This window comes from Frankliniella occidentalis, unplaced genomic scaffold, assembly GCF_000697945.3.
Source record: "Frankliniella occidentalis isolate FOCC.00 unplaced genomic scaffold, Focc_3.1 Scaffold106, whole genome shotgun sequence".
Taxonomy (NCBI): domain Eukaryota; kingdom Metazoa; phylum Arthropoda; class Insecta; order Thysanoptera; family Thripidae; genus Frankliniella; species Frankliniella occidentalis.
Genome location: NW_026267235.1, coordinates 15,394 through 25,665, shown reverse-complemented (window position 1 = coordinate 25,665; position 10,272 = coordinate 15,394). Strand labels below are relative to the sequence as shown.

General features: G+C 57.3%; 1 protein-coding gene across 1 annotated transcript in view; it reads right to left on the bottom strand.

The window, feature by feature from the left end:
- LOC113207323 (uncharacterized) overlaps positions 1-1,027 on the bottom strand; it is an 11,713-nt gene extending 10,686 nt beyond the window's left edge. Inside the window, exons 1-2 of the mRNA XM_052269925.1 lie at positions 958-1,027; positions 357-422 (exon numbers count right to left, since the gene is read on the bottom strand). The gene's annotated coding sequence lies outside the window, so the exon portion shown is untranslated. The remainder of the gene's footprint in view (positions 1-356; positions 423-957) is intronic.
- Positions 1,028-10,272: the final 9,245 nt, after the last annotated feature.

Sequence of the window (10,272 nt, the reverse complement as noted above, 5' to 3'; positions counted from 1 at the left end):
TACTTGCTGCGAGACTGTACAAAACTTTTTGCTCTTGCTCAAGTTACCACGACAAGGCAAGGATTAAGGTCTGGCGACAGGAAAGGGGTGGTGGGCTGCACTGTTGGTTGCCTAGGGATTTTGTGGCGCGAATTGCCTACCTTTTACCAGAGACACAGGAGCGGGTGATTCCCCCCCCCCCCCAAAAATAAAGAAAAGGCTCACATTCAACTACTAGTTCCGCTAGTTATGATTCCATTTTACTCCTTACCTCCTGCCCCCGAGTGCACTGACATGTACCCCATCTTGACACACTCTTTAACATCCGCAATTTCCCACCAGACCAGACATATGGCATGTTGTGACACTAGGACCTACCTTGTTTCTTCTCCCCAGCTTTGGAGGGTTGGGACCTGATGCAAACTGCAGACAAACTGCGACTCCTGAAAGGAATTCATTTTTGAAAAACCCTACAGCAATGTGCCTTGGTCAGGGAGTCAGTTAGATAATGTCAGCTGTGAATATCAGTACAACATTGAGACACTTATCATAAGGATGATGTCGGTGAGAAATTATGTCAGTAATTGTATGTTTATCAGGGATATCCGAATGCTAAAATGATGATGTTAGTACAATACATTTTCAAAGAAAACTTGTGTTTGTCATCGTACGGAACAGTAAACTATGAAGTTAAATTAGTTCTGCACTGTCTAAATCAGGGCGGAACCAAATTTGTGGCCCATTTTGACCTAACCTCAGCCCTTATAAGATACAAGAAAAAAAGTTTTCCTAATTAGATGAAATTACAAAATGGCCCCACTGAAATTGAGAAAAGATGCTACAAACCAAATTTCAGGTCTGTATCCCAGTAACTTGAGATTTTGCAGTGTGCTCAATTTGAAAGGCAAGTAGTTGAAATACCAAGACTGACACTCTGACCGGGGCGTGCAGTAACCTCTACAATAGAGTAATACATACCTAAATTCCAAAGTCACTGCTTCGACATGAAATTTTAAATAGTAGTAGTATGACTGCGTCCGGGAAAACTGGCTAACCCAGTGAGAAATGAGTGTTCGAATCGACCTCGAATCGACGTCGACTGCTCGAGAAGTTATCGTTGGTCCTGAAACGAAGTTGTCGACGAAATTTCGATGTTACTCGAGAAGTGCCCTATGACACGGCTCAACTCTGCCAATGTGTCTGAAAGTGTTACAGAACGGTTCCTGGTACTAAATTGCATGAAATTTCGTATTATACAAGGTCGATGTCGATTCGACGTCGATTCGAGACAGGGTCTTCCCCTGACTGTACAGTTAGCTCTCGCTGGTGACCCGCAACGCCAAAACAAACAAGTATAGTCTGGAGACTTGTTCGTTCGAGCGCGGGAGGTGTCCATCACGGACATCAACTCTTGCAGTAATTTTTGAACGTGATGGCGACGCGGGTGTCTTCGGACACCAACAGTCGGTACTGGACTTAGCTCAACTGTTGAAATTCGTCTCTTTAGTCCCCTTTCGATAAAGTATCGAAATTGTCGATGTCGAAAAAACGTCGATTTGTGGGACAAAATCCCGTCGATTCGACATTTGGAATCGACAAATTTTCGACCTGCCTAATCGACGTCGATTCGAGGTCGATTCGACCACTGATTTCTCACTGGGTAAAGGTCAACTACCAACAATAACGCTTTAGAAGTCAAATGAAGTGGCCACCGCCACCATTTTAACCCAATTATGAGAAAATATCGTCTCATCTGCCCGTTCCGGAAGTATGACAAACTGTGCCGGGTCGCTTCCCGCCTCAAGCTAGAGCTAGAACAGCAGCACCCCCACCCCTAGCAGCTTCTTTGAGCTGTACACCGAAAAGCGAGGGCGGCTTCGTGGCCTGATCGAGGGGACTGTCTATTTATCCTAGTTTGATTTGAGGGCACTTCATTAAAAATCATCGTTTTTTCTACTTTTACTCGCGCCCCGTGCCTGGAGGAATAAAAACATAAGAAATGAACTAAACAACATCCATAGTTCAGTTTAAAATATTATTTTATTGTTTTCTTAGAAGTACACAGGAGAGAAGACTGGTTTTTCACTATAGATAATACGGCAATTTCATCGCGGAATAAGAATCGAACTAGGATACCAGTCTTCTTCACACATGTTGTAGTCCACTCCGGGTTTCCGCAGTTCTCGGTGGCAGCCCAGTTCACACGCATCGCAGAGGTCACTGTCGCGGCAGTACTCCGGCGTGTAGACGGACACCTGCAGCAGAGGGTTGAGGGACAGGAGCCTCTGGACCGCGTCCGTGTGCAGGAAGTCGTGGGCGCACACCGCGTCCGAGTGCACCTCGAGGAGCCTCAGGGACGGCGCCGTGTCGGGCGTGATCCCCAGCAGGAACTCTTCCGGCACCCACATGACGTCCAAGTCCCGCAGGGACGGCAGGAAGGGCAGCGCCTTGAGCAACCGGGGGAAGCAGCGACTCGCGTCCCAGTTCACGATGTAGAGCGTCTCCACGCGGCACTGGCCCGATGCGCCCAGGGCCAGGGTCAGGTCCAGGTCGGCCGCGGTGAACCGGTGCGCGTCGTCGTCGTAATCCAGGTGCACGTTGAGGAGCTGGGGGGCGCGGCGCAGGAACTCCGCGGCCGCTCGGAGCCGCGACTCGGCCCGCTTCCCGCCCGTGACGTAGAGGGTCACGTGGGTGAGCGACTCGCACGCGGCCACGGCCTCCAGCCCGCGGAGCGTGCAGCACTCCAGCTTACGAAGGTTAGGCAGCCCACCGAGGAGGGAAGCCGTGGAGGCCGAGATCGAGGTCTCGGGGCCGAGCTCAACTTCCTGTAAGGTAGCTGCGTGCGTGGCCAATATGATGTTGCAGAAGTCCTCCGACTGCGGGGTCAGCTTGCACTTGAAAGACCTAAGTGACGACTTGGGCAATCTGCGGAGCCCAGACAAAGAAGGGGTGCAGGACGGGAAATCATCGAATACATCCAGTTCTTCCAGTCCGGATGTGGAGGCGACCGTCCTCAGCAGGAGAGATGCGTCTCTTTCTCCCATGTCCTCGGGGAGGCGTAGTGTCAGGCTCCTCAGCCGGCCGAGTCCCTCCTGGTTGCGGATCACCAGGGCGGCGTGCACGACACTGGCACAGCCCATGCCCAGGGCAATTTGGGGGAATTTCCTTTGAAATCCTTGGGTTTCGACGTTCACATGCAGTTGCGACACGGCGCACCTGGTCGTTAGGGACAGCGTATGACACCGCCCCTGCTGCGACTGGATCCAGTAGGACATCGAGCGCAGGCACGGCGCCAGGCTCAGCTGCGCACAGTTGCAGCATCGTTGCGCCACGTCGTCGTTGTAGACGTCGGCGTCGTCGTAGTCGGACAAGTTTCGATGCCGCCATACGTCCGGGGCGAGGGCCAGCTCGGCGAGCCTCGCGCACACGAGCCGGCAGGCGAAGAGGTCCGAGATGGAAAGGAACTGCATCATCTTCAGTAGCACGTCGTCCGGCAGCCGCTCCATGATCTGCAATAAGGGCGTGATGATGAGGTGGACACACCGGGAGCACTCTATCAGGACCGGACGGTAATGACCGGCATGCTCTTTTACACTATATACACCATCGGCTGGGCGCTGCGTGCCTAGCTTCCTTCAGTAGCGGAACGCTGAGTTGACTTGGTGACCAGACCCTGTCCCGAGCTGAAGCTGGCTGGAGATGAAGCAAGACTGGCGAGGGCGAGGTCTGGTCTGAGCCGAAATGACCGAACCGAAGCCCGGAGCTGGAGCTGGGATTGGCCCCCGATGGCTGGGCCGTTCGACCAGGGAGTCGTGGGCTCCCGGGCTCCCACGTTTTTCCCCAGAGTGGAGGGGGGCACCAAGATCTCCGGGCCTCCAGGTGCCATCGACGCGTCGCTCCAGCCGGGTCACGGTACTTTCCATTCCTTTCGTTATTTTCCCCTATTGCCGCTCTCTCTCCGCCTCTTTTAAATCCCCTTTTGGATTCTGGTCCCCTGTATTTTTCCCCCCCGAGGTGTCCCCGATAGCGACAGACGGACAGTCCCCGCTCCCCCCACACACTCGCACACGCGCTGCCAGGGGCCGCGCGGAACAAAAGGCAACTCTAACGACTCGAAGGGGATGAAATTGGCAAGTCCAATTTAAAAGGCGAGGCGCCGCCGCCTGCCTCTCCTCCTGCCTGGGGTGCTGGGGCCGGGCGCCGGACCCGCTGGACCGTCACCCATCACAATGCGTCGCCGGACCGTGTCCATCCCGGGTCCCAGCCCCGCCCCCGCCACGCCCCGCCCTGGACGGAGGCGACGCCACGGCCCGCTCGGATTCCCTCAAACTTATTTCGTAATCACTTTCCGGTGTCGTTTCCCCCGCGGGCCGCCCCGCCCCGCCCCGCCCCGCCCCGCCACACGGACGGCGGACGGCCGGACAGCCGAGTATGTACGCGTGGTCCGTAACAAAGTAGCGACGGCAGCAGCGGCACCTCGCGGAATGTGGAGCATGATCACGAGGCACCAAACAGACAGCTGCAAGAGGGCGGCAAGAGTTTCAAACGTGTGTACAAAACGATAATAGCGTTGCTCGACATCCTTAATTTTTTACTCATTGTTAGTTTTAATCAGGTGTCAATAACAAACAAAACACACCATATCCACCGAATTTTTCTTTCGATCACCAGGAGGCCAGGGACATGGACTGAGCACCCAGCAGGACATCCTCCTCCAGCAGCAGCAGCAGCAGCAGCCCGTGGTCCAGCTCGGTCCCACGCGCCGCGCCCAAACGGCCACTAAATGTATGGAAGTAATGACTGGCCAGCCCCGAGCGGGAGGGCTGCTGCAGGCGGACCCCGCCCTGATGGCTGCGGCGCTGCGGGGCCGATATCAGACCGACTACGACCCTCCGACCGCGGCGCGCCGGGCCGGGCCGGACTCGCCGGCCTCCCTTCCGCCGTCATATATTTTAATGTGTATCATTGGCTGACCGCCGCGCCGCGCCGTCCGGTTGCGACTGCCCCGACTGCCCCGACGCACTGCGCCATGCGGGGGACGGGGAGAGGGGGACGCGAAGGCAATGTAATGAGGGACGAGTAGAAATGTGCCCTTATGTTCATCACATTTTTCACCGCGGTATTGTATAGAACATCGAGCGTTCTTCATATTTTTTTTTAATAAAATACGTTACTTATAAAGTAACACACTCACTCACTCACATTTTTAAAGCTTGTTAGTCATTATCAGTTTTGAACGTCATCATTCATATCCCATTTCAAATCATCATCACATTAACACCACTACCAACAACAAGAACCTCCACTACCACCAGCAATCACCAAACGACGCATTGCACGGTCCTCCCCCTCAGTTCGTGGTTAATATTTCGGAAATAGCTGGCATTTGCAGCCCACACACGCACTCCTCACTCACACACACGCACACACACACACACGCACACACACACACACTAATCAGGCTTCAGTTAGGGCTGGACACAGCCCGGGTGGCTAGTGAGCGCTGCATTTGGTAATTTACGTTCATTGCAAGCGAGCCCCGGCTGCCCAGAGAGAGAGATGCCCGTAGCTCTCTCCCTCCCTCTCTCTTACACACACAAACATCTCCCCCATACACCCTGCGCTCTCTCTCTCTCTCTCTCTCTCTCACCCCCTGAACGTGGTCCTCAGGCATGCTTCGGACTGGTCATCGTAAAATATGGCCGTGTAGGGGCGCACAGCTCCCACCTCCCCTTCACCTCACCCCGCGGCGGCCGCAGGCAACACTCTGACAAATATCTCTCACAACTTCACGAATTCCGCTCGAACGCCATGTTTACGACGGGTACAAAGTTTTCGCCCGTTCCTTGCGCCCTGACGCCCTTGACCACCGTGTCAGAGCTTAAGCGCGCCGCACGTCGTGTGCTGTGCGCGAGGATGGCGGAGAGGTATGGGGTGGGGAATGGGGGAAACATCAAGCCTTTTAGACAACTGAACGGAAATACCCGAACTCCACAAAGAATACAATTGTTTTTTCTCTGTCCGCCAGTCATTAGGATGATCCCTCCCACACCCGTGTTTCCGGTAGAGACCACCCTCCCTTCGTCTCCGGGTGGACTCCCCTCCCCCCTTGCCTTCCCCTCGGCTCGGACCAGGCCTCTGCCGGGCGTCCTCCGGGAGGCCGGCCGAACTTTAATGCTCAAATTCGAGGCCTAATTACTGTCGTGCGTCTGGGTGAGCAGGCCCCGCGCTCGGGGCCTCCTCCCTCGCTGTTCTCTGTCTCCCTCACACACTCGTTAGCCTCCCAACCCCTCTTCTCCCTTCCTGCCCTGCCCCCCCCTCTCTCCCTCTCTCACTTCTTCTCCCTCGGATGTTATTGCTGTTATCGTGTTATTGTGATTGTGGCCGTGCGATGGTCAGTCTGAGCGTCGGGTTATTAACGGCTGCCAATCAGCCCCTCCCTTCCTCTCCCCTCTCCTCTGATCCTCCCCTCCGCAGTTGCTCCTCTTCCCGCCCATCCTTCTCCTCCTCATCCTCCCCGCCGCCTCGCCGCTCCGCCGCTGACCATCGGTCAGTAGATTTGCCAATATGTCTCCATAACTGTCGGGCGCAGTGCGCAGCGCGCCGCCGGGGAGGGTGCGGGCGGCGGCCTCGACAATAACAACTTTTGGAACGGCACCAGCAGCGAGCTGAGCACACGAGAGCAGCGGCGGGGCGAGCTGCACCGCGCCGCTGCTGCAGGCCGGCGCCTCCGCAGGACCTGCTGCGGTCAGCAGGGGCGGACTGCGGCCGACATGCGGCACGGCATTCAGGAATAGGGGCGCCGCCCGCTGCCGGTCCGAGGCCGTCCACGGCGTCTCACCCGCGGGAGGCTCCCGGGTCCGCGGGCATCTTGCTGGCCTGCCTCCTCCAGAGCACTGCTCGCCCGCTTGCCGCGTGCGGCGGGGCGCGCCGGGCGGGTAGGCAACCCATCGTGCGGGGGCGCCACCTGCCGGCCTACGGGCGACTCGGTGGGCGCACGGCACACGCTCGGCACAGAGCCGCGGTGGGCGGGGCGGGGCGGCGGTGGGAGGGGCGGCCTCCCCGCCCAATCCAGCGCGCCGACATGACGAAGGGGTGGTTATGATATTGCGGCTGCATTGGGCCGCCAGGGTGGCGGCGCCACCCACCGCCTCGGCAGAGGAGGCGGAGGAGCAGGGCGCCATGCCATGGAGGCGAGCCCGGCCCTTAAGATATGACCGCCATTCTCTCATAGAGCGACGACTTTACAAACAGAAAATAACACAGTGGCCACATTAGTGATTGAATACCCTCGAGGGGCTCAGAGGATGCCAAGGACACCCGCCTCACCCCCCTATCCGCCCGCTCCGCCGCAGTCTTCTGCTGCTTCTGCTTACGTGACCGCCTCAGCAATTCCCCGAGTCTCATACGGTGGTCCCTGTCCCGTCCGCGTCTGCAGACCCAACGCCACCTGCGACTCGCAACGGGGAGGTCGTGCATCGTCACCAGCCCACGTCTACGATAGAAAGCACTCAGGGCGCGTCGCGAATCTCATGAGAGGTAAATAATTAGTCATCTATGACTTTATATTTTTCTTTAAAATTTTACGAGTTAGGACCCCCTCCTCCCATCTCTCCCCTCCTCCGAAGCGACACGACGGCAATGCCGCGGCTGTGTAACGACGCCCGCGCCGCCCGCCGCGAGCCGCCGACAGAGCCGCAACAGCGGCCTTAAAAGTTTTGTAATCTACCATAAATTCCTTGCGAGCGGACAGTTTCCCCATCTTCCTCCCCCGGCAGGCAGCGGCTCACAGCTGGAGCTTCACCTTCGCCCCCCCCCCCCTCCTTGGACCATTCTGAATGGTGATGATATCTCCGCGAGATCGTTCCATTTAACCTCCCCACGTGGTCCAGGCCGGTTCTCTCTCCACCGAAAGCTCTCCAGGACATCCTCGGAACCTCTCCAGGACCTCTTCCCTGGGCCAATCGCTGGCGCCCAGGTAACATACACAGGCCGGGGAGAGTCTCCGGAGCCGTTCGCCGCTTACGACTGCGCCGTCCCATCCGGGAGCCTCACACATGTTATACCCCCATCCTCCCCCCTTCATGCGATCCTAGTCACGCCCCCATCGCCCCGCTCCCCCTTCACCCCCTACTTCAGGGGCCTCTGTGGGCTCCAACTCACCCCCTCCTCCGCGACCCGGACAAAACTTTGGCGACAATACTTCCTGACGTAACTTCAAAACTGGGATTATTTTGTTAGCAAAAGTCGTTCCATTTTGCTATGTCCCATCCGTTGGCGGACCCCCTCGTCCACCCGACTCTTATCCGAGTCGCATTGCTCCCCCTCCCGATCCCCTCTCCCCTTTCTGCCTCCCCCGATACATTACCCCTTCCACCGGAAACTTTTCTTTTCTCCGGGAATCGTTCTCACAGCGATAGCATGGGCCCGGGCCTCAGTGCGCTCTGCACAGGCACTCCGGGACGCTCATATCGCGGAACCAGTCCATATAGCGCCCCGCCCCGCCCCGCCTCGCCCCGCCCCGCCGCGCTAGGGGTGCCAAGACGTCGCTCTCATACGACGCCATTACGACGCACGTCCCGAAACGGCTCACATTCGCGTTCGCATTTACATTCACATCGATATTGAACGACCCGAGCGCGGGCGACCCGCTCCTCCCTCGCGCGCTCCGCCTCTCTACGCCCTCCCGACCCAACTCCTGCCTGATACTCCCGCGCAGCCGATCGGCCAAACGATGAGTACGTCTTTGAAGAAGGGGTCAGGCGAGCCCCCTGGACCAGGCGACAGGAAGCTGGGGGAAGGCGGGAGGAAACGGGGGAGGGGGGGTGTCATGACGAGGAAGGGGTGGGAGAGAGAGAGAGAGAGAGAGAGAGAGGGAGACAGAGAGAGGGGGAGAGGCGCAAGCAGGAGAGACAGAGGCACGTAGGAGGTATTCAGTAATGAACCAGTCGATGATTGAGTTCGGCGGCGAATTAAGAAGTTGGATTGAACTGTCCGCGCGGGCCGGGGCAGCGGGCAGCGGCGCCTCTATCCGCGGCAACCCTTCCGTCTATCCTCCAGTCTACCCCCTCTCCCCCCTCTCTCTCTACCTCTGTGTTAGTTCGACACACATGTCTCCGGCAGGAGCAGTAGCGGCTCCGCGTCCAACGTCCATTCTCATGGGTGGGATGCCCCCTCCCCGTTCCCTCATTTTGTCATCACTCAAATCTGGTAATTTCACTCTCCTATCATCGCCCAACTTCCGGCTGCCTCCAGCCCGTCGCTCCAGCGTGCTCCAGTAAGGCTCTGCCAGCCCGCCTCCGGGCAGGGAGCAGTCGACTCCGGTACTACAACCGTCGATTCTTCTTCCGAACATCCCTTCCCCCAACTCCCTCCTACTCCCCCCCCCCCCCATCACAGAAAAAAAAAGAAAACCTCGTCTGCAAACAGAAAAGCTTTCCATTTATTTCCGCTCGCGTTTTGCTGTCATGCCATGTGAGGTGAGGTGCGTCGTCTGCCGGCATCGTCTGCTCCAGCCAATCCCAGCGCTTGCCTCCGCGCCTCTTTCCTCCCCGTGCGCAGTCTGATTTACGATGTTCATACTATCTACCGTCTCCTCCTGAGCGACCCCCACCCCCTTGCTCCCCTCTTACCTGTGCCTCACGACTGGAAGAGAAAATATCATTATTCTGCATTATCTCTAGCCGGTGCAGTTGAGCCCCAACGACATGTCACCCCCCTCGCCCTCCCCTTCACCCCCCGCCCCCTCCTGGCCTTCTCCCAAGACATCGCAAACGTGTATTGAATATTTTATCCGCTGCTGGCTGCCGCTGTCCTAAAAGTCCGTCGTTTGGAAGAGGCCATAACATTGAGCGTGCGAGCGGTGGCGTTGGGTGGCGGCGTGGGTAGGGTACGGGGGCGCGTCCCCACCAGAAGGGTCCAAGGGTCCAGCCGAGCGGGAGAACTACTGGAGAACACCTTAATAACGGTTGTGTCCACGGAGAAAGGTCTTTTTAAAATAGAAAACTTAATCACCTTTCACATAACTTCCAAAGTTTGCTGGTGTGTGTGTGAGCTCGCTCACGCTTGCGCCCGTGAGGGGTGGTGCGTGCGTTGTGTGTGTCCGTGTGTGCGGAGGTCACAAAGCCATGGCCGTCGGAAGTGGGGTGCAGGGGGGGCAACCCGCCCCCCCTAGAATATTCTAGGGGGGGCGCCGCCCCCCCCCCAGAATTCCACGAAATAATAGGGAGAAAGTAAGGTTTTCCCGAAACCCCCAGATTTTTTGGTAAGTTTAGGATTTAACTGGCATTGTGA